Source organism: Vombatus ursinus, unplaced genomic scaffold (genome assembly GCF_900497805.2).
Source record: "Vombatus ursinus unplaced genomic scaffold, bare-nosed wombat genome assembly UNPS02014778.1, whole genome shotgun sequence".
Classification (NCBI taxonomy): domain Eukaryota; kingdom Metazoa; phylum Chordata; class Mammalia; order Diprotodontia; family Vombatidae; genus Vombatus; species Vombatus ursinus.
This window is the reverse complement of record NW_020954556.1, coordinates 5173689-5199346: the sequence shown is the minus strand read 5'-3', so window position 1 is coordinate 5199346 and position 25658 is coordinate 5173689.

Here is a 25658-nt window from a genome sequence, read left to right as displayed (position 1 = left end):
TCTTTCTTTCTTTCTTTCTTTCTTTCTTTCTTTCTTTCTTTCTTTCTCTTTCCTCAGCAGTCTTATTCAAATCACCAGTTCTGACTATAACCTCTCTGTAGATGACTCCCAAATTTTTATCCCCAACTCAAACCTGGCTCCCAATTTCCAGCCTGCTCGATATTTCCAATTATATGTTCCACCAACATCTCAAACTCAGCATATCCCAAACCAAACCAGTCATCTTTACCATAAGTCAGCCTCCTTTCCTGACATGTTTAATCACACCAACATTCTCGTTGTAATCTAAGTTTCACACCTGGTAGTTGTCTGTCACCCTCTCTCTTTTCTTTTGTTCCTTCCTCCATCCCATCCCATTCCATCCAATCATCAGGCCCTGCCTTGTCTTCCTCAGCAGTGCTTTGTGTACCAGAAAACAAGGTCTCAAACCATGCATGAAATAGACACCTTTTTTTTTTTTTTTGGCTAGGCAATGGGGTTAAGTGACTTGCCCAAGGTCACACAGCTAGTAAATGTTATGTGTCTGAGGCCAGATTTGAACTCAGGTCCTCCTGAATCCAGGGCCGGTGCTCTATCCACCGTGCCACCTAGCTGCCGCAACACTTTTTTTTTTCAAAAGCAGCACATTCTTCCTAAGCTTGATTTCTCATACATCACCTCTTCCCTCCCCAACCCCCAAATTAGTTTCTCTCTGTCCCTTCCTTTGTTGTTGTTGAGTAATTTTAGTTGTGTCTGACTCTTTGTGACCCCATCTGGAGTTTTCTTGGCAAAGATACTTGAGTGGTTTGCTATTTCCTTCTCCAGCTCATTTTACAGATAAGGAAACTGAGGCAAACAGTGTCAAATGACTTGCCCAGGGTCACACAGCTGGTAAGTTGAGGCTGGATTTGAACCTAGATTTCTGACTCCAGGCCTGGGGCCACTGCACCACCTAGCTGCCTTCATCCCCTCCCCTAATGAGATGATTATTTTGAACCTAAAATCTGGATCATAAGAAATGCCATTTCATTGTAACCCTTGGCCCAGCACCCCTTAAGAGATACTTTTTTAATCCTTAAAACAGTGAGAGACAATAATTTTTATCTTTGTGTGTGAGAGAGACTGGATTATATTCCCCAGGGATATCTGAGGATCGTCTTTGGCCCCTTTGAAAGGTTAGTCTTTGATGACAGGTGATCCCAGGATAGCCATAGGTGACCTTGGGCGAATCACCTCCCTTCTCTGAACCTCACTTTCTTCATCTGCATAAATTGATTAGTCTAGCTGACCTGTAAGGTCCTTCTCACCTCTAAGTCTATGCTCCTCTGTCCTCTGAGATCCCCCCAAGCTCCTGATCTTTTCCTCCATGGAAGCACAAGAAATCCATGTTTCCAACAGTTACGGATCCAGATTTTTCAGAAAGGAACTTTTCCATTCTTAATTGGAGCAATGGTTAGTTAGCAACCTTAAATACATGTTTTCTGGACGGTAAGTCATCCTCAGCCCTCCATGGTTGGCACATCTCCCTCTACTCCCCTTTCCTCCCCCTGCCCCTAGTTCTCTTTTGTCTTAATGAAATATAATTATGTCTAAATGGTATTTTTCTCAATTTTCTTCCTTGTTACATGTGAAACGTATTCTCATTCCCATGAAGAGTAATCCACAGTCAGCTTTTCTTCAGATAATAGCTGGCTTGGCCTGTCACACATCTAAGGAATTCCTTTGATGATTGCATCACAGGGGTGGTGGGGGTAAAGAGGTGTCCCAGGATTCTTAAAGGCAGCAAGCTGTTACTGGTTCTGCTAGGCTACAAAGGCTTCCGGTATTGACTCAAGGAACAATCACAAGCCTGTCATCCAAAGACCAGCCTGGCCAACCTTGGGTAGGCTCATCACCCAAGGTCATTCACCGCAGCCACTCATGAGAGGTGGAGTCATCTACTAATGCGGCAGACTGCATCATTGAAGGGAGTATCCACGCTTAGTAAATAACTGATCCTTCTGAGGAGGGGATGAGAAGAGAAATGAATGACAGCATAAAAATGAGGTCCAAGTAAGTTCAAAGGTCACAGTCTGTACAGAAGTCAAGCTCCATCTTTAGTGTCTTCATGCATAAGCATCACTCTCTGAGTGATATAATATAGAGGAAACTGAGTAGTTCTTATTGGAGACCCAACATGGCTAACCTTGGTGTCAAGGCCTTTCTGAGCAGGGGAAGAGGAATAGTTAGGATGGGGACTACCCAGGCTAGTGGAGAAGGTATCCCCAAACTGTGATCAGAAGAGGAAACTTAATGGGATGTGTTTAAGAGAGCTGAAAGAGGCCACTTCTCCTGGATTCTCCCTTGAAAAAAGTTCTCCATTTTAAATGGTACTCACCTCATATCATGGACTGAAAAGGACACTGTAGGGCCCTCCTCCTTTCTTCTTCCTACTCCTCTTCTTCCTTCTCTTTCTCTTCTTCCATCTTTTCCTTCTCTTCCTTTCTCCTCCTCTTCCTCCTCTTTTTCCTCCTCTTCCTCCTCTTCTTCCTCCTCTTCCTCCTCTTCTTTCTCCTCCTTTTTCTTCTTTCTTTTCCTCCTCTTCCTCCTCCTCTACCATCTTCTTCTTTTCTTCCTCCTCTTCTTTCCTACTTCACAATTTTGTTCACAGCCAGGGACCAGCGAGGAGGCAGAGCAAGGACATTACTTGATCTTGGTCTATGACTTTTCTTCTAAGAAGCAGCTAGGTGGTACAGTGGAGTCTGGAAGACCTCAGTGCAAATCCTGCCTCAGGCACCTACTAGCTTTGTGATCCTGAGCAAATCACTTAATCTCTGTCTGCCTCAGTTTCTTCATCTGTAAAATGGGAATAATAATAGCATCTACCTTACAAGGTTGTTGTAAGGATCAATTGTAAAGCCCTTTGCAAACATTAAAGTACTAAATAAGTGCTATTAGTAGTACTATTATTATCATCATTATTAATATTGTTATTATTTATAATCAGGACTACTAATGTTCTCTCTCCTTGCTGGTACCTTGTACTTTTAGTATGTGATACTTTGATTACACAGTCTCTGTTTCTTTTGGTCTGCCCAAAGAAGAAAATAAGTTCCCTGAGGACAGAGACTGTGTCTTGTACTTAATGTGATATCTCCTACAAACTTAGACCCAGAATGGTTTTCAAGAAATGATTGGTCAATTGAGTCCCAAGATTTCATCTTGAATAGCAGCAATCCTACTGTTCTGATACAACAACTCTTTAAAAAAAAAATACATTTATCTATGTAGCTCACCTATCTCTTTCCTTCTTGTCCCGAAAGTCATTTTCAAGTACCAAAGAGTTATAAGAAGGTCACTAACCAAAAAAAAAAAAAGGACTCATGTATACCAAAATATTTATAGTAGCACTTTTTGTAGTAACAGAGAGTTGGAAACAAAATAAATGTCTATCAACTTGGGAATGGCTAATCAAACTGTGGTACATGAATGTGATGCAGGGGTTATTAACCTGGGGTCTGTGATTTTTTTTAATATCTTGATCATTATATTGCCATATAATTGGTTTTCTTTATAATCCTATGTATTTTATTTTATGCATTAAAAACATGATTCTGAGAAGTCTTTAGGCTTCACCAGACCACCAAAGGAGTCCACAACACACACAAAAATTAAGAACCCTTGTTTGTAATGGATTTTTTTGGGTAATAAGAAATGTTGAGTAGGAGCATTATAGTGAAGCATGGGAAGACTTAAATGACATGATAAATGAAGTAAGCAGGGGGCAGCTAGGTGGCGCAGTGGATAGAGCACCAGCCCTGAAGTCAGGAGGACCTGAGTTCAAATGTGACCTCAGACCAAACACTTGACACTTACTAGCTGTGTGACTGTGGGCAAGTTACTTAACCCCAGTTGCCTATAAAAAAAAAGAAATGAAGTAAGCTGAACCAGAAAAACAATGTACCCAGTGACTACAACAATGTAAATCAAAAAAGTAACAGCAAAACAATTAAAACAGCATGCTGTGAAATTGTAATGACTATTGAAGAAAAATGTCAATATTGATTTAGGCACAAGTCTGCCAGAAGCAAATTTTATTAATTTGGCATTATTCTGAATCCAAGAACGTCTAGCTTAGAGCTACTGAAGTAACATTTCTAGAAATCTAGAATAAGAAAAATGTCCCAATATGATAAAACACAGTTTTAAGTTACATTCTATCAGATAGAACAGTAGTCACCTAAGTTTTCCAGAATGCCTGGGAGGAGCCATTTTCCTAAAACCACTCATTTGTCTTTCACCTGTCCTCCAGTAAGCTAAGGGACCTCTTTTCTCTAATCAATCCCTCTTGAATGGGAAAAGAGGGTACCACCCTTAGGTGGGTCATAACTCTAATCCCTTCAGTGAATGGGGAAGGCGCTGATCTGAACTAGACAAGAAGCATTTCTTGTTCTAAGTTTGGTTACCACACTTAATTCATTTTCAGGGGCCTCAGCATTTATTTTTGACCTTTTACACACTTTCCTAAAAGAAAAGGGTTAGGCCTGAGTAAAAGAATTTTAGTGTGGGACATTATTTTCAGAGAAATTTGATCAAGTATTGATAAAGTGTCTTTAGGTAAGTCCGGAAAGAATTTTAGACTGGAAAAAATATTTATTTCTTACTATTTTTTAGTGTTGTTTTTTTTTTTTTTTAACGATCTTCCAGATGACCAAGCTTGGCCCCAGAGGAAACATATGAGCAGATGCCTCTCTTCTTTCTTTGCAAAGGTGGGGTCTATGGACATACATATTGCACATAATGTCAGATTTCTTCAATGGAGTTGATGCGGTCTAGAGGTTAGGGGTCCTGGCACCCTAAAATCATGATACCCAGGTCCTGCCCGAAAGAATTCGACCCAAGCCTTCTTGCAGCCAAAAACAAAGTTTATTGAAGATTCGCCATATTAGCTAGATTCTTAAGGAGTCTGAGCATCTAAGGGCTATTGGCTAGATTCTAAGAATCAGAGCATCTTAATAGAGACAAGATGGACCTTATATACAGAAAGACTGTGGGAGAGTGGCCAAGTAGTCTATGAGGTAATAGAATTCCCAAGGGTGGGAAATGGTCTGGGGCCAGAGTTTTTCCTTTCTGGGTCTCAGATTCCAACCCCATCATTCCCCCCTCAAACAAATGGGACCCAAATTCTTTTGGAGTAAGGGGCAAAGGTCTCGGCTTCTGAAACTGCTTCCTGCTGGCAAGGGGCGTACAGCTGTCCCTGCCTCAAAGGGGTCCCAAAGAGGAGGTTAACTGGAACTGAGCACAGACTGCATCCAGGGAACAAAGCAGAGACATTGGCTGGTACTCACTGTTTGCTACCAACTGTAGGTGAATGGCCTGTAGTCTGGAAGACACAAATCTGACAGAAAAGACTGCAGGGCCCAGATTTAGGGCCCAACTTTGAGAGGATAAAACATCAATAGCTTTGCTTAGATTCAGATAATTCAGTTTTCCAGTCATACAATATCAAACGCACCTCATAGCCAGACTCAGGAATAGACAGGTGGGTAACATTCCCTTTTAATGGAACATATGGGGAAACAGCCAGGAGGATCCCATCTTAGACTGAGGCTAAAATTGTCCTCTCAGTTTTTCCCGATGCTGACTTCCCACCACTATAACTTTCTCTGAGTAGCTTGTGGCATTTCTCTCAAGATGGTGGATTATTGATTATGGATGGGATTATGACCCATCAGACAACTCAAAATACAATCCTATGAGCTTTTACCTCAAACAGAAAGTTTTACTAATCACAGCTTAGGAAACTTTCCCAGGATTTACATCTCAAACTTAAATTTGTCCTAATGTAAAAAGCTAATCATTAGAGATTTTTATACAAGACCCAAACAAGTTTCTTTGCAAGTTTACACATTAAAACAGTAACCTACAATAGCCAATTTTAGTGGTAACCAAATTTTGACAAGTTGCTTGACATAATTCCCTGATGTCAAAAAATTTAGCTCAACTGTCTCTCACACTTCTGGGGAACATGGGGAGGTCTGGTGCACAGAGGGAAAAGGGAGACAGGAGGCTTAACTAGAGAAGATTGGCACCCCAAATTCACCATGAGGTTCCTTCCCAACAAAGGGGCAGGACAAGAAGAGGGGAGCATGAAAAGCGAGTGTTAAAACAACAGATCCTCACGTAGGCAAGGGAGAGGGTTATGTCCCTTCAATGCCCATGACCTGACAGGTAAAGGGGCAAGTAGGGCCAGGGTAGAACAGAGAACATAGCCAAGATAAAGTGGGTAACCTTACCTTCGATTTTGCCCAGGGCTCGGTGAGAGAGATGGAGAAAGTGGGAGTGCTACCAAGCCCCAGGTTCCCTTGTCATTTCCAATCTTGAGAAGACTGGAGGATGATGTACTGAGGGGCGACTCCACCACTTTTCCAACCTCAAGGACAATCCTTCCTCCAATGTCCCTCCTGGTCACATCTTGGACACAGGCCCAGAGACATTGGTTGTGGGGGCTCTCTCTGGGGGGATGCCCTGGAAGGGCATTCCTTGGACCAGCAGGCCTCCTTGTGGCTCTCACTGCCCGAGTTGACGGGCTTCCTCTGAGGAGACGCCCTGGCGGGGCACTTCTTGGACCAGTGACCCTCCTGGTGGCATTGAAAGCAGGTTTTCCCACTGCCAGAGTTGCCAGGAGCACCGTTGGTTCTTTTCCTGGCTATGGCAACAGCCAAGAATTGAGCATGTTCTCTGTCTCTAGCCCTTTCCCTTCTTTTTCTTTCCTCCATTGCTACTAAGTCTCTGTTGTTAAAAACTCCAAAGGCTATCTCCAGTAATTGGGCCTGAGGTGTTTGGGGTCCCATCGCCGATTTCTGCAGTTTCCTCCTAATATCTGGGGCAGATTGATTAATGAAATGCATGCTAAGAATTGTTGCCCTTCTGTAGAGTCAGGATCTAAATTTGTATATCTTTTAATAGCTTCTGCTAGCCTGTCTTGGAAAAGGGCAGGGTTTTCCTTTTCTCGCTGAGTAATTTCCTTAATTTTTTGAAAATTTACTTGCTTTTGGAATGCAGTTCTTAGTCCTTCTAACAGGCAAATTACCATGTGATCTCTCCTTGCCCTATCCTCACTCTTCTGATAATCCCATCCTGGGTCAGTAGTGGGAACAGCAGCTGTACCTGGGGGGTATTTTGTGGGGTCATAGGTAGCAAAACGATCCCCAAATTTTTTGGCCTGTTCCCAGATTCTCCTCTTCTCTTCAGTGGTACAACAGGTGGAGAAGAGGATATGCAAATCACCCCAAGAAAGCTTGAATTGTAGGGACACATCCCTAAACCTCTCAGTAAACTTAGTGGGATCTTCTGAGTATCGCCCCAGTTTCTCTTTGACCTGAATGAGGTCTGAAATGGAGAATGGAACATGAACCCTAATTGTCCCGTTAGGGGAGACAGGAACTTCCCTTAGGGAAAAAAGCCTTGAAGGCACTGTGGGAACTGGGGCTAGGGAGGCAGGGAGATAAGAAGTACCACTTCTTGTCAGTGAGAGACTGGGAAATGCTGGCTGAACTGGACTGGACTGCAAAGCCAGGGGTTCCGGCTGGCAAAGGGAAAAATCAGCTAACACTGGAGGAGGGGGAGGGATCAAGGGAGGAGATACCACTGAGGGCCAAGGTCAGGGTGATCCTTGCCTCTAGGTAAAGGGCCTGGGGAGGAGGTGTTGCCAAAACCTGAGCAGGGGTCTGAGGAGAAATTGCAGGTTGGGAAGGGGGTTGGGATGGAGGAAAAGGAGAGGAAAAGCAAGGGAAAGAGGGGTTAGGCAAGGAAGGAGGAGGATGGGAAACAGAGGGGGCCAAGGGAAAATGGAGAGAATAAGGAGGGGGTAGGGACTGGGGAGATGCTATAGCCCTGGGAGCCATAAAAAGAGGGTCATCCAAAAAGTCTAGTTGATCCCCATCCCCCATTTGTGGGGTGGCTCTAGCTATGGGCATCCTACAATCTTTTCTGAGAATGGGGTCCCAAGAAAGTTCTACAAAGTCATTATGTTGACAATCTCCACTCGTTTTCCTTCTCTGCTACAATATTGTTTTAACTCTGAGAGCGTATTTTGCTCTAATGTCCCAAAAACGGGCCATGCCTCATAATTTTCCAGGTGATACTGAGGCCAAAACGTGTTGCAAAAGAATACCAGCTTTGTCTTTTATAGTTCTTCAGAGAAACTAAATTTTTCCCAGTTACATATAATACAGCCCAAAGGTGAATCTTCAGGAATTGAAGAGGATTGACCTTTCGCGGGTTTGGGGACTGGAAGTCCCTCCCTCCTTAAAAGAAGATTTAGGAATAAGGCTTGGGAAACAGACAAAAAAGTCAAAAACCCAAAGAAGTACATTAAGTTTTCCCAAGTCCCTGGTGCTGAGCGAATTGACAGGATTGGGCCTACAATTCTGCCCACATCCATGGTCTTGAACAGAACCACTGGACCGAGAGCCTGAGGGTATCAGGCTGAGTTCAAGACAACCTCTTTGTTGTCTGACCTAATGGGACCTGAGAGGTCAGGCCTGAAAAGCACTTCCAAGCCTTTCTAGTTGCTTGGAAATCCACCCAATTGAAGGGTTAAAAAAAAAAAAGGGAGGGGGATTAGGGGAAGAGGGAAGGCTTACTTACCTTCCAGTCCCGGCTGGTGAAGAGTTTGGCATAGGCAGTTTTTCCCGGTCAGGGAACCATATGATGCGGTCTAGAGGTTAGGGGTCCTGGTACCCTAAAATCATGATACCCAGGTCCTGCCCGGAAGAATTCAACCCAAGCCTTCTTGCAGCCAAAAACAAAGTTTATTGAAGATTCGCCATATTAGCTAGACTCTTAAGGAGTCTGAGCATCTAAGGGCTATTGGCTAGATTCTAAGAATCAGAGCATCTTAATAGAGACAAGATGGACCTTATATACAGAAAGACTGTGGGAGAGTGGCCAAGTAGTCCATGAGGTAATAGAATTCCCAAAGGTGGGAAATGGTCTGGGGCCAGAGTTTTTCCTTTCTGGGTCTCAGATTCCAACCCCATCAGAGTGGCTATTTTTGCTTGTTTTCCTTTAATTCATTATAAGAGATGACTGAGAGGGAAAGAAAAGAGGGACATATATATTGAGAAATGTTGGTAATGTAAAAGCAAAATGTTTTTTTTTTAATGCTAAGAGTTCAAAGGTATGGATGTCATTCAGAAGTTGGGGAGCCAGGTGAGGGTAAACACTCTACCTTCCATTTATCTCAGAAAAGTCAGAGTTATTTAAGAACAACTCAGAAGAAACGGTGCCTCTTGTAGTGAGGGCCCCCACTACAGTTCCTCAGGTATGCTCCTCCTACAACTGCTCTTGCCTGAATTTCAGGCTTCCTCATATGTAAAATAAAGAATTGGACTAGGGTTTCTAAGATCTCTTCTAGCTCTAACACCCTATTCCAGAGGTGGGGAACCTGTGGCTTTGAGGCCACACGTGGCCCTCCAGGGTTGCAAGTGTGACTCTTTGACCGAACTTGGATTCTGTCAAAAGGCCACACTTGAGGACCTACAGGGTCACATGTGGCCTCTTAAATACAATTCAAGTGTAAGTCAAGACATCATCCTTGTGATGTGATTGGTCTTCTTCAAGAACAAAGGACCACCACCAACAACACCTTATAAACACTTGTAGCCCACATTTCAAAGGGTGTTTTATAGTTTACAAAGTAGTTTCTTCATAACAACCTGGTAAAACAAGGAGTGAACGGTTTATCATCTCTATTTTACAGATGAGGTAGACTGAGGCTGAAGTAGGACTTACCTTTTAAATAACTTGCCGATGGGCACATAGCTAGTTAGTGTCAGAGGCAGGATTTGAACCAAGGTCTTCCAGATTCTAGGTCCAGCACACATCCACTATGCCATGTTAGTGTACTGGGACTTATAGAAATACAATTACAAAGTACTCTTTACAGAAATAGGAAGACAAATAATTGGAGAGATAGGCATTGTTGAGGCAGAAGCACATTGCATAAAGAGATCTGTATTTATCCATGGGGTTTAAGAAGAAAACTCGTGAAAATGGACTTTTATAGCCCAGGAGAAGCTTGTCCAAAGTAGATATCATTATCTTTCCCACTAGACCTACCTCACCTCCTAACACTTCCCTACTTCCACTGAAGGCATCATCATTTTTCTAGTAATTCTGTCTTAGTCTCTATACCCAATCAGTTATAATTGGTCAAGTTTGGTCACTCCTATCTTTCACATCTATCTCCTTCTATCTATTCACATGGCCATCTGCCTACTTTAGGTCCTCATCAATTTTCAATAGTCTCCTAATTGCTTTTCCTGCTTCTAACCTCTTCCTTCTCTAATCCATCTTCCACAAAGCTTCCAAACTGATACTTCAAAAACCACAGGTCTGACCATGTTACTTCCCTGCTCAAGAAGCTTCATTGGCTCCCTATTTAGGGTAAAACATAAACCTCTCTATTTAATATTTAAAGGCCTTCCCAGATTGGCTATGGTCTGTCTATCTCCAGGTTGACTGTATGTGACTCCCTTTCATACACTCTGTGTTCCAGGCAAATTAGTTTACTTATTCACATTCGCAGCACTCCATCTTACCTCATGCTTTCGCCCAGGTTTTCCCCCATGTCTGGAATACTTTCCCTCCTTATTCCCTCCTCACATAATCCTAAATTCCTTACAAAGGGTAGCTCAAGTGCCACCTACAAGAGGCCTTTCCTGATTCTGCCAGTTGTTGCTTTCTTTTCCCCATCCTCTCCTTCCTGCCCCTGCAAAAAAACCAAAACAAATAAAAAAAAAACCTCAAAACATTTGCTTTACACTTACTTTGTATATGTTTTGTATCTATTTATCTGTATACACATTATATCCATCCAGTAGAATCCAAGTTCCTTGAGAACAGATACTGATTGGTTTTTGTATTTGTATTCTTAATGCTTATCACAGTGGCTGGAACAAAATATTACTTGTTCAATTGAATTGTTCATGGTTGGGCTGTACCAATGTAATAAAAATGATAATACTACCTAATATAACTTACAGACGTTGTTATACCCATCAAACTACAAAGGAGTTACTTTATATGAATAGCAAGATAGTAACAAAATTAATTCAGATGAACAAAAGGTATAGATTCTCAAAGGAAATAATGGAGGAAAATAGGAATGAAGGAGACAGCATTTTCAGACCTCAAATTAAATTATAAATTAGTAATTTTCAAATCTATTTAGTACTGATTCAAAAAATAGACAAATAAATCAGTGGAATAGATTAGATGGCGAAGATCCAGAAACAATCTAATACTAAGCCAATGTTCAAATATACCCAATGTACATAAATTACTAGGGGAATGACTCCCTATTTGACAAGAAATTCTGAGAAAGTTGGAAAGCAATTTGTCAGAAAATAGGTTTAGGTCAGCTTTTTACACTATATTCCACAACAAATTCCAAAGAAATACATGACCTAAATATAAAAGATCACTGATTTGAAAAAAAAAAATAGGGGAGACTAGAAGGAGATACCTTCTGCAATCATGGTAGTGGGGGAAGAGAGGGATTCTTATCCACACAAGACATTAAGGTAATCATAAAAGATAAAGTAGATACCTTCAATTACATAAAATTTCAAATTTTTTTTCCATAAACAAAAAAATCAATGCAAGGAGAATAAAAGTGAAAGTTTTGAGTGGGAAAAAATGTTGATAAGAGGTCTCATATCCAAAATATATAGGGAATTGACAAAAAAAAAGTATTTTTCCAAGAGGTATTCCTAATAGATAAGGATATGAGCAATTTCCAAAAGAAGAGTGGCAGCTTCTCAATGACCATATGAAAAAAGCTTTAACTTACTAATAAGAGAAAAGCAAATTGAAAGAATTCTGAAGTTTTACCTCATCAAATTTACAAAGATGATAAAAGATGAAACTAAATATATAATTGAAAATATCTATTTTATCTTTTATGATCACTTCTATCTTTTGTTAAGTTAAGAATTTTCCTCTTTCATAGTCATTAAAAGTGCTTCCTTCCATTTTCTCTTAATTTTTAAAATAAAATTTTATTGATTTTTTTTTTTGGTTTTTACATCATGTATATTTCCTAAAGGGTAACTTCTCTCTTCCTCCCAGAGTCATCCTTTATAATAGAAAATTTTAAAAGGGAGGGGAAAATTAATCAAAATTTGTCATCACATCAAAAAAATCTGACATTATCAGGCCTATAGTTCTCCAATCTCTGCAAAGATCAGAGGGAGGTACCTTCTCCCATCTCTTCTTTGAGGCCAATCTGGGTCATTATAATGTTATAGAATTCTGTTTCAGTTATTATTCTTTCCATTTACATTGTTGTGGTCATGTTTATTGTTTTTCTGGTTCTTCTTACCTCGCTTTGCATCTGTTCATGTCTTCCTATGCTTCTCTATTTTCATAATTTCTCACAGCATCATAATGTTCTAGTGCATTCACATGCAACATTTGTTTAGCCTTTCTCCAATTGATAGGCATCTATTTTGTGTCTAGTTCTTTGCTATTATAAAAAGTATTGCTATAAATATTTTGGTGTATATGGGGCCTTTCTTTTTTTGTCATTGATTTTTTTTCATCTATTTTTACTGACAATCCTTTTATATTAGAATCAAGTATTCTTTTGGAACTTATTGTAGAATATGGTGTAAGATTCTTGTCTAAATCTAATTTCTACTAAATTTCCACATGAAGTCTTTCCTGATCTTCCCTTTCCAACTTCCAGTGCCTTCCCCAACCCCCCCCCCCGCCCGTTACCTTTCTTTGTATTTCTTTATATGCTTACGTGTGTGTTGTTCCTTGAAGGCAGGAACTGTTTCAATTTTGTCTTTTTTTTTTCTCCCCACAGCATAGTATTGGTACCTGGAAGGTGCTTAATAAATATTTGCTGAGAATTTATTAGAAGTGCTGTGAGGAAGATAGGCACACTAATATACTGTTAGTGGAGCCATGAATCTATTCAGATCTTCTGGAAAACAATTTGAATCATAAAATCATTGATCTATAGAGGAAAGGGACCTTCAAGGGGACCTTATCTAGTCTAATAGCCCCATATTACAGATGAAGAAACTGAGGCTAAGTTAAATGACTTGCCTAAGGTCACGCAGGTAGGTAGCCATAAGAGGTGGGATTTGAACTCAGGTCCTCTGACTTTAGAAGCAATACACTTTTTACTGTACCACGTTACATGAAAAAAGTCATGCCCTTTTACGCAGAGATCACGTTCTTGGAATATACCCCAGGAATGTCAAAGATTGAAGGAAAGGCTTATCTATATCTATATTTATATATGTAAATTAATATGTATGTATGTATGCATAAATATACATACATACATATCTAGCTATACTGATTCATATAGTCTGATTCATATACTGATTCATATACTTATACACATATATGTACCTAGGTATACTAATCAGTATATTAGGATAGGTATATTAACTGGAAACAAAGTGGGTGCCCATCAATTAGGGAAAAACTGAAAAATTATGATATATGAATATAATATATGTTATTGTGTTATGAGATAAAGAATATGAGAAATTCAGAGGAATATGAGATTTATATGAATTGATACAGAGTAAAGTAAGCAAAATCAGAACTATACAGACCATTACTTTAATAGTGTCAATTAAAATAACACTAAAAAGAAATTCACCTTCAATTTGCATTATCAGTCACTTACAGAAACAGGCTTACAAAACCTACAAGCTCCCAGGATTTGGCCCTTATTGGCAAGGTCCCCATTACATTAGTTTGATTCAACTGTCTGTTCTTTGTTACAAGGGACAGTTCAATGGGGGAGGGGATATATCCAGAAATGGAAATAATGTAAAAACAAAATCCATCAATTACAAAAATTATTTTTAAAAAATAAATTGCATTCTGTGTTTTATATTGGTTTGTATACATGCAGTTTTAATTCTGTTTATACTGGATCTTGGCAACATTCGCATTTCAGATCAAATATATGCCTAAGATGTAGAAAAACGATGCAGTTGTAATTACAGTCAACAAAACCTTTCTTTTTTTTAAATAACTAAGAAGTTTCCAGTAATTATTTCAGAGACTAATGGGCATTGGTCCAATAGTGAATCACTTTAAAAATTAATTTAATAATATAAATTTGGTCATTTCCATTCCTCCAACCCTGTTATGATTGACTTTGACGAAAGGACGCGTGGTTCAACTTTTGTGGTGATCTTATGTGAGCAGACTTAATGAGGTGGAGCTGGAAGGCTATTGGAGAGAGGCAAGGATTCAAGACAAGAAAAGAAATGCAGGAGGGATAAGGAAGAGAGGGTGTTGGAGAGTTATCCCTGATGAGCCTGTTCACCTAGTTGCTATATCAGGGGAAACAATAAAGCTTTCTTTGATGCTTTCTAACCCCCTTACGCCCCACCCCCAACTCTGCTGATAGCCTTATCCTGCAATGCCTTGTTAAGTGCATCATGTCCTGGGGCCTGTTTTGTGAAGTAGGCTTTGAGAGTGTTTGATGCACCGTCCTAATTTTATGCTACATTTCTATTTTAAGTAAACTGTCCTTTTCTGGCACTCCAATATGCCATATTTATTAAGCGTACGATTAATAAACTAACTGGTCTGGGATAGAAGGGAGTCAGAGATCAGAAAACTGGGACTCAGAATTTGGAACTATCCTCCCAAAGTCACTAAGATGTTCAAGCTCTTTGACCCAATAATACTGCTACAAGGCCTGTGTTTCAAAAAGATCAAAGAAAAGGGGGAAAATATTTATAGCAGCTCTTTTTATAGGGGTAAAAAAAACCCTGGGAACTAAAGGGTGCCCATCTATTGGGGAATGGCTAAGCAAATTGTGATATATTAATGTAATGGAATATTATTGTGCCCTAGAAAATGATGAGACAGTTTCAGAAAAACCTAGGAAGACTTGTATAAATTGATTTGGAATGAAACAAGCAGAACCAGGAAAACAGACTATACAATAACAATATTGTAAAGACAAAAAACCTTGAAAGACTTAAGAACTCTAATCAGAGTAGTAACGGCACAGAAGACAGATGATGAAGTATATACTACCTGCATTCTCATAAAGGCACGATGAACTCAAGATGTAGAATGAGACATACATTTTTTTGAAATGGCCAATGAGGTAATTTGTTTAGCTTAACTATTCGTATTTGTTATAATGGTTCTGTTTCTTTTCTTTTAAATTTTTCTATGGGGCAAGTGAGATGAGAAGGAGAGAAAATAAATATTTGTTAATTTAAAAGAAAACAGGTTGAAACAAAGAAATCAGGGCTCAAAGCATTCATTTGAGTAAATGAGAACCTGAAACAGGTTGTAGGAACTTAGATTTAGCCCTGGGCTCTTATATGAATGCCTATGAGGCCAACCTTGTAATTAAGAAGACACCTGCATGTGCCAGGCACTTAAAATATGTAAGTGGGCTGGTAAATATTACATAGCAGGCTGGCTTAAAAACAAAAACTTTTTGCCTGTATCCCTCCACCATTATTAGGGAGGAGGGGAGAAATGTTTGCGTCCTAATTTTCTCTGCTGATTTTTACTTAAAATGGAATAAAACAGTCCATCACTACATTCTATCTTCATTGAAAAGATAAAGAGGTGAGCAGCAGATGAGTATGGCAGCAGGTCTTTAAAAAACATATGATTTGAGAGGTCATTTGGAGTCTTAGGCCAATATGCTATAGTGACATGGATTTTAATTTCTGCTACTAGTAGACTGCCTAGGGTTAGCTATGCTGGTTCAGGGATGTAACAGAGAGGCACAGAGGTACCCAGGGGTTTAATACTATTGGAAAAGCAATTTTTTTGAAAAGCAACTTTTATGGCAAAACCCTGTCACATCTTAGTTCAAACAAAATCTGTTTGGATAAATAAAAAAATTCAAATGGTTAAAAATTATATTCTAGACATATATTGTTAGTAATAGCTCATATTTTTGAACTGTGCCCAAAAAGTTGACCTACCTATACCACTACTAGGCCTATATATCCCAAAGTGATCAAAGAAAGAGAAAAATATCCTATATGTACAAAAATATTTATAGCAGCTCTTTATGGTGGCAAAGAACTGGCAACTAAAGGGGTGCCCATCAATTGGGGAATGACTGAACAAAGTTATGATATATGGATATCATGGAATACTATTGGGCCATAAGAAATGATGAAAAAGACTGTGTCAGAGAAACCTAGGAAGACTTGTATGAACTGTCGCAGAGCAAAGTGAGCAGAACCGGCAAATCAATTTATACAATAATAAGATTATAAAAACTTTGAAATAATTAAGAATTCTGACCAATTGTGATTCCAGAAGGCTGATGATGACACTTATTAGCTGTGTGACCCTGGGCAAGTCACTTAACCCCAAATGCCTTTAAAAAAGGGAGGGGGGCAGTTAGGTGGTGCAGGAGCAGTGGATAGAGCACTGGCCCTGAAGTCAGGAGGACCTGAGTTCAAATGTGACCTCAGACCAAACACTTGACATTTACTAGCTGTGTGACCCTGGGCAAGTCACTTAACCCCAATTGCCCAAAAACAAAAAAGAAAAGAAAAGAAAAAAATTAATAAAATAAAACTTAATTTTGGTTACAAAAGTAATAGCTCACATTTACATAGTATCTTTTTTGCTTTTAACCTTTACTTTTCTCAATTACATGTATACAAAAAATTTTAACATTCATTTTTAAAAATTTTGAGTTCCAAATTCTTTCTCTCCCTTCCTCATTTCCTCCCTCTATGAGAAGGCAAGCAATTTAATATAGATTATACATGTGCAGTCATTATAGCATCTTTTAGATTAGAATTAAGTATTTTTTTGGAACTTATTGCAAAATATAAATATGAAGTGTTTTGTATATATAAGCTGTCTCATTTAATCCTCAGAACAACTATGTGAGGTGGGTGGTACAAGTATTTGTTATCCTAATTTTACAGATGAGGAGAATGAAACAAGTAAGTTAATTTGCAGAGCTGAAACTCAAAAGCAAACGCTTGGACTACAAATTTAATGCATTTCTCCCACTCTATGGCACTGCCTGTCTCCATTGAAGTCCTCCTCCAAGGCCCCATTGGACTTTGGATGGAAGCCTGGATTCTTGGAGACAGAACCAGTGGAGTGTAAGCACTAGAAAGTCTGCCCAGGCTGTAAAGACTTGGAGTATGGGCCTACCAGTGAGTAGACTGTGTTTATCATCTAAGAAGGAGCCTAGCTAACTTAGGACAAACTCATTCAGCTCAAGTGTGGCCACCAGGTGATGAATTTCTTTTTGTTGGATAGCAGCTCACAAAGCCAACTATTTCCTCAGGCGTAGAGGGAGAGGCAGCAAACTGAGTCAGTGAAGAGTCTTGCTAGTGAAATTGAGGATCTTCAAAAGTATCTGAGGTATTCCTCAGCCATAGAGTGCCTTTCTATAAGCAAAGAATCTTTAACTTTATTCTTTCTTGGATAAGATATGTATGCTAGGAAGGCGAAAAAAAGCATCTTCTTACCCCAAATTTTGATTGAGGCTAGTGATATCAAAATTGGTTGTCTATGCAAGAAAGACTTCCGAAAGCTTTGGAGAGGAAGAATCTTACCATATATGTAAGATCAGGATGTTCTATATCAATAGTTCTCAATCTTCGGGTCATGAGCCCCTCTATGAGTCCATATACAAATCCATTAATAAGCAAATATATCTTTTTTTTTAAAAAGACTAAATGAATGATATGCCTCACACATGTATACACTACTTTCAAAGGTACACAGGTGTGTCTGTAATTAAGATATATATTCATTTAAATGTATTACTAAAACATTAGTAGCTTTTTAATCATCACATATTTTCTCAACCAGTAAATGCTATTAGTACAAATATTTTCATATGTCTGGGTCCTCAAAAAGGTTAGGAGCCATGTCTTGAAATGGAAGAGATGAAGCAGGTCAAGGGAACATGGGGAAATGCCTAGAGAAGGAAGTGGGGCAAAAAAAAAATAGAGGGAGGAGGGGAAAAGGGCAAGTAGACAGATACAAAATGTGTCAGCAAAAAAGGTGAAAGAATGCATTTTGTGAAACAGTAATGAAGACCCAGGAAGACAGTAATGAAAAGTTGTAATCTACTGTCAGAAGCAAAGGGCCACCCCCAATTTAGGAACTTGAAGAAATTATAATGGTGGCTACAACGACAGGAAATTATTTGTAATTGATAAGAGGACAAGATCAAAAACAGTTTAAATTGAAATAAAACTAAAAATAAAGAGGAAGAGACATATTTATATGTACCCCATGGCCCAGAACCAATGACTCTGGATTTACATAGACTAAGTTCAGTCTTGGGACATAAATAACTTTATTTGGCTCATGCCCCAACCCAGCCTTTCCCTGGGAACATTAAAATTTGACTCATGTCTAGTCCTTTACAAAACAAAGATAGAGTCCTCAGCTCCCATTCAAGTACTCAGACTATACTACAGGACAAGCTTTATTTGACCCAGAGGTGAGGCGAAGCAGAAACACACAAATCTCAAAGAACACACGAGCCAATAAACAGTCAAGACAACTCTTCCTTCTCTAATGGGTCTCCATCTTCACCAGGGAACTATAACAGCCCGTCAGACTTACCCTATGATGAAGAGGTCCTAGTACTTGGGATTATAGGATCACAGAATCATAGGATTTCAGAGGTAAAAGGAGACCTTAGAGCCCATCTAATCTAACACCCAAAAGGAACCAGTCTCTCATTATAGGTGACCATTTGGCCTCTTCTTTTTTTTAAATAGTATTTTATTTTTTTCAAAATACATGTAAAGACAGATTTTAACATTCATTTTCAAAAAATTTTGAGTTCCAAGTTTTCTCTTTTCCTCCTTCACCTCCCCCTCCATAAGACATAAGCAATTTGATATAGATTGTTTATGTGCAATCATATAAAACATATTTCCATATTAATCACGTTGTGAAAGAAGAAACAGACCAAAAGAAAAAAAAAAAGGCCACCAAAAAAAGTAGTATACTTCAACCTATGTTCACACTCCATCAGTTCTTTCTCTGGATGTGGATAGCATTTTTCATCATGAGTCCTTTGGAATTGTCTTCGATAATAGCTAAGTCATTCACAGTTGTTCACTGTACAACATTGCTGTCACTGTGTACGATGTTCTCCTGGTTCTGCTCACTTCACTTTGCACCAATTCATATAAGTCTTTCCAGGTTTTTCTGCCTCTCAATTCTGGACATCTCTCTGAGGACCAAGAAAAGCTCTATGTTTTCAGGCGGTTCACATGTGTTAAAGTTTCATTGTCTTCTTTTCTTAATTCCTTCCTTTGTACCTTATATCTCTTGAGTCCACAACAATGTTTAACATCTTCTCAGTGGGAACCATGTCAAAAAGACCCCTCAAGTCAAAAGCCTTGCCCATAAATTGAAGTCTCGTTTCTACTTTATCACTAGTACACAATTGTTTACTGCTTCTCTAGGATAATACCTGCCTTAGTGTTTTTAAGGATTTGTCTAAACTCAGCTCCTAATAGTGCTAAAAGCCTATGCCTAAGGCCTATGATCCATAAATACCCCCCATGAACTACCATGTTCTCACACAACCTTGTTACCCCTTGTTACCTCACTAGGTTCACTCTCTGGTGTTTCACTAATCACAGTTATGTAAACATGACTTAAACCTCATCTAGAGGATTTATTGCTAACAGATCAACTAGGGACCAAAAAGTCAAATAGCAAAGCACTTAATTGGGACTGAATCCCAAACTAAATAACAAAAACAATCAAGCAACAAAATAATTCTTATCTCCACTCTTCCCCTACAAGAGATGGTATCATGTCCCACAAATTCCTATGCTGCTGGAGAAAGCAATGCTACTCAAAAATTTTACATTTCAAGATAGGAAGAGCTGTGTTACTGATGGAACATCTCTTGTGGTTCTGTCTCCCAGCTTCTTAGATCAGGCACCACCTCCTACATGAATTTTTCCCTGATTCCCCCAAGTGAAAATATTCTTTCCCTCCTCAAATTTTTACAGAGCTCTGTCTGAGTTTCTTGCCCCTATCACTCCCTACCCCATGTTTTACTTATCATCCTAGCCACCCCTACCCCTTTTAGGATGTAAGTTTCTTGAGAACAGAGACTGTGTCATTTAAAAAAAATCTTTCTATAAGGGTTTTACCCATTTCAGACTCTTGTGGTTTTGCTGACTGGAAGTGGGAAAGACAGAGACAAATGGGTGACTTGGATACAAAGAACACTAAGAAAACACAGCCTCCAGAGATAATGCGATTACCCAGTACTAGGATTGTCCCTAATACTTTGTTTTCCAGCTGCCCACTTGCATACAACCAAGAGGAGGACTTCAGAGTTCATAACTGGGGAGCCCTGAACCCCAGAACTGTTTTGTGATTATTGGACAAACATACATTGTCTGGTTATGGCCTGATGGGCAGAGATGAAGATTTGGTCACGTGTACTGGTTTAGTCACCATAAGCAAGAGTGTTTTTTCCCCAAGAAGAGCCAACTCTAAACCCAAAAGAGATAGTTTAAAAAAGATCTCAAGGTCATATGGAAGAATATTTTCCTGTAATGCCACCTACTACCTAAGAGTGCTTTTTGAGAGGCAATACCTCTCTGTAACACAACCTGCTACCTGAGAGTGGGAAGTTGGAGTCCAAAGAAGTAAAACTGGAGAAGGTTCTACAGATCCCAGTCTAAGGGTTTTTGCCATTTCTGAGAGAGTGCAGCACTCCCTCCACCTCACCCCCATCAGGAAAGAGGCCTCACACAGACAGCACCGTGCATTAGTGGGAGAATACACCTCAGGTGAATGGGAAGAATGCTTGTAATTATGGTTCTTGTTTTGCTGTTTGAGTAAATGCCATTGTTAAAAACTGAGTCACCTGGCAGATTTGCTCATGGGAAGCACACTGGTAGGGACTGAGTTACAGTAGTAGGAATAACCGCCCCACCCCCCCACACATGCAGGGTTACCTCTAGAATCATGAAAATACTTGTAGTAGCTACTCCCTTTGGGGAGTCCCAGTCTACCAGCATTAGTATAAATTTGAGTAATGAGTGAGCCCAGAGAGATAGAGAGAGGCTTAAAGGGGGGGGGGGTCTTTTCTCACCTTCTATACTCTTAGCATCTCCAGTACCTAGAATCATGCCTCAGCACATAAGAAGTGTTTAATAAATATATTTTAAAATTTAACTATATGAAACAATTACCATTATGCTTTTTCCTTCATTAAAATTAATTTGTTTCATTAAAAAGTCTAACAGACTGGCTTGTTATATGTTCTATACTCCTCCCCTCTCTCAGACAACCATGCCTGGCCTAAGCGTAATCTGTTGGTCCATGATGCCACGTTAGGGCAACATTGTATACTAGGTGACAGCTACCCAAATTTCAAATATGAAACACGGAAAAAAATAGAACCTCTAACAATCTAGGCTTTCAAATCCACTTCTTTAAAATGACAGCGAGCAACTCTTCCATCCTCCAGTTTCTCTCTGTTCTTAGAATCTGCTCCATAGAAAAGAATTGGATTTTCAAAGAATTTGGATTTTCAAAGCTGTGAACCACCTGAAGAGAACATAGTAGATATCTTGACAATAGTATAGGTTTTCAAAATACCTCTATTAAGACTGGCCAGATTCACAGTGGTTGGGACTGATCAAGTTCTGAAAATGTTAAGCCATATGGTGTATCATAGGCTCTAAGGCCACTATCCCAGTGCCAACTTGCACTGTCAGGTCAGCTCTCTGTTGGGCAATTGCTGCTTTTTCCTTCAGAGTTCTAGAAGTGACTTTGTGGGAATGGGAGTGTTTTTTTTTTTAACTATTGTTCATAGGCCCCCACCAGTGTGCTTCCCTTATTGATTATTTTTGTTGTTATTCAATCGTGTTTCAGTCATGTCTGACTCTTTGTGACCCCATATGGGGTTTTCTTGGCAAAGGTACCGGAGCAGTTTGCCATTTCCCTTTCCAGCTCATTTTACAGATGAGGAAACTGAGGCAATCAGGGTTAAGTGACTTGCCTAGGGTCACACAGCTGTTAAGTGTCTGAGGCCAGATTTGAACTCAAGTCCTCCTGACTCCAGGGCCAGCACTACCCTACCTAGCTGCCCTGACATATCTTTCTATGGGGCTCCTTATAGAGTCCTTAAAGCCGACGTCCCTCATTATGACTATTTTGCCCTTGGCTCCCAATGCAAACACTGATATCAGCCTATCTTGGTTCAGGAGCACTGCTAAAATGACCATAGGAAATTCAAAATATTTCAGCCTCTTCAAATGTCACAGAGTCATCTTTTGGCCAAAGGAGATGGGAAGGGGAAAGACAGAGGCTCTCTCTCCTCCTCCCCTACACTCCTGCAATTTTTTTTCTTGGACACTTACTTGTCTTTCCTCCTATGCTGGCCTGATATTTGAACACCCTGGTTCCAAACTAGCTTACTACTTTATCCCAGACCCACAGGGCATGACTGAATCCCTTCAGCTAAGCCCAATACACTTCCTGAGTAGCGTCATTCCATTTCATCCGATGGTTTTTGCTTTTTCCAAATGTATTAAGAGCTTTTCTGCACCTGGTTTAATGACTAATTCAATGGGCATTTGCTTACCTTATAAAGTCTAGATTATCTTGTTTGTTGCTTTAAGTGGGGTGGAATGATTGATTAATTAATTCAATTGACCCCAGCCATCTCATCCTTACAGGGGCATGAAGGAGAGATCAATGGCACCCAGTTTTGTCCACCTATGTGCTAAACCAAGGCTGGTGACATGGAGGAGCACTGGAAGATTGTTCCTGCATTATTTTTACTGTGCATATTATGGCAAAAGGAACATACCCTAACCACAACTTTCATCTTGTAGCCTCCTGCAATCACGTCGCTTCCTGGAGAAAATTTTGTTTTTCTGTTGGTCTTCTGGTGCCACAGTGTGGTTGTAGTTAAGCTCGAGAAGCATATAATGACCCAGAATGAAAATCTCAAAAACTGTCCATGTGACAGGGATTCCACTCATCTCTGGAACCTCTTGCTAGCCCAAGTTTAGTCTGTTTGGTTGGTGGTTCTTTGGTTTTGTTTTTTGGTTTTGTTTTTACTAAATATAGAAATACATCTTCTGCTCCTGTTTAGTGCATTCTCTACCAACAGATGGAGTAGCAATCACAAATTAAAAAGTAAAACATTTAATCAAGAACAAATAGCAAAGAAAATAGAGAAAATAATGTAATAATACTATTTGCTGTTCTATTCCTCCGTTACTGAAAGGGGTACCATTTACCATAGGCTCCCACGCTTGTGAGGAAAAGAGGAAATCCCTGAGAAACTACACTCCAAATTGGGAAAGGTTTTTTACCATAGCTAGAAATCCTCCCTGGAATAATGTCACATTGGCAGAGGAGCGGTCCATTCCCCAAAGAGTGCAGCCCCTACACCTAGACTTGACCTAATTCTCAGGAGATAAGAGGGAGGGGAAGCAGCAGACTGGATACACTATCATGAGAAAAGTTACAATTGTCTCCCATGACTCTAGACGACCAGAATGTTTGTAGTGCCGTAGTCCACCTAGTGACTCCTGGGAAGGGGACAAAATATCAGTATGACCCATTTATAGGCTAGTGGCCTGGGACACTAGTTGGTGCAGAGCACCCAGCTTGGAGATAGGAAAATCTGTATTCAAATCTGGCCACAGACACTTGCTGTGTGTGCCTGGGCAAGTCACTTAACCTTTATTTGCCTCAGTTCCTCATTTGTAAAATGGGGACACAGTGGAGAAGGAAATGGCAAACTGATTCAGTATCTTTACCAAGAAAGCCCCAGGGATGAAAGTCCATGGGGTCACATAGAGTCAGACATGACTAAACAACAATAGCCTGGGGCCAGGCAAGGGAACAAAGATGATTATGGTGCCATATTGGTAGATGACCCTGAAGTTTGGAAGGACCATTAGGGGAGGAAACTCAGGTCCCCAGATTTGGAGCACCCTAGAACAAAGCCCTGGTTGCCCCACTCTTGTTATAGCTCTGTTTATATCTGATATTTATCCTTCTAGGAGTTCTTGAATGTCCAGCGTTTCCATAAAACCCTTCCTGACCAGTCCTTCTTAAATCTTAAAGCATTTCCATTTTGTACCATTACTCTAGCACTCAAACACTTGTTTGAATCCTGACTCTGTCACTGCTTATGCAGTCTTGGGCAAGTCACATCCTCATCTGTAAAATGAAGGGCTTGACCTCATGGCCGCTAAGGTCCTCTCCATCTATGATCCTATGATCTTGCATGTTTTTTCAGTTGTATCACATGCATTTTCTGTTCTTTCCAACTAAGTTACAAACTCCTTTATTTCTTTAGGGCAAAGAAAACATTTAAAATGTCTGCATTCCAGGTGCTTAGCCCAGTGTCCTGATCACATAACTTCCTTTAAAAAAAAAAAAAGTATTGGCTTGGATCGTGCGAGAAACTTGTGCGGAAGTAAGAATTTAGATTATAAAAGGGTAATATATACTTGCTCAAAATTTTTGGTGGAGGAAGAATGCAGGAGACTTAGAGAAAGAGTGTGCAAAGGAGAGAATATAACTGATAGACACTAGAGGAGGAGAGCTGGTCTGCTAACTCAAACCCAGGAGTTCTGACTGCCCCTGGAGTTTTCTGCTAAAATGATAGCAAAGCCACAGAACACAGGTATCTGGAAGGGCTCGATAATGTCTGCAGTTGCAATTAAAAACCAGTAGGTGGTGCCCAAGTCCTGCAGGGCGCACCTTATTCTGAGCATTCTCACATTTTACTCTCCCATAGTAATTAACATTTTAAGAGGAGTCCTAAGCAAAATTGTCAAGGGTGCTTTCTCCAGACCCTCAGGGGCTCTCCTTCCTAAATTCCTGATGTTCACCCAGTGTAAATCAACTTGGGGTTAATGCAGTTCAGTGGAAAGGACCTGGCTTTGATTCTTGACCTCCAGGCCTCAGTTTCCTCAACTGCAAAATGGAGAGAACTGGTCCTCTAAGGTCCTTTTCCAGCTCTAAATTTGATACCACATCCATTCATGCCCCTATTTACATAAGAACATGTTCAGGAAACACCATAAAATATGTTCACTTGGGTTAATAAAATTTTGTTGTTATTATTATAACATCTCCACCGGGTCACTCTCTGTTGCCATTTGCCCGCGTCTAGGTACCAGGCAGCCCCTTCTCTCAGTGAAAGGGCTAACTTCTTTCAGTCACAGCCCTCGGCCATATTCTCAAGAGAAGCCTTCAAGAAGTCCCAGCAAGAGGCCTTAGACTAAGGTCAAGTTTCCTTTTAAAATTATGTCTTTCTCTTTGCTGTTGTTCAGTTGTGTCTGACTCTTCATGACCCCATTAGGGGTTTTCTTGGCACAGATCCTGGAGTGGTCTGCCACTGCCTTCTCCAGCTCATTTTACAGATGAGGAAACTGAGGCAAACAGGGTTGAGTGATTTGCCCAGGGTCACCTAGCTAGTAAGCGTCTGAGGCCAGATTTGAACTCAGGAAAATGAGTCTTCCTGACTTCAGACCCAGTGCTCTATCCACTGTGCCGCCTCCCTGCCCCTTCTCTTACTAGGCTAGAATCTCTGATCTCAGTCTCCTATTGGACTTGGGGTTAAAAATGATGATGATGATGATGATGATGATGATGATGATGATGATGATGAT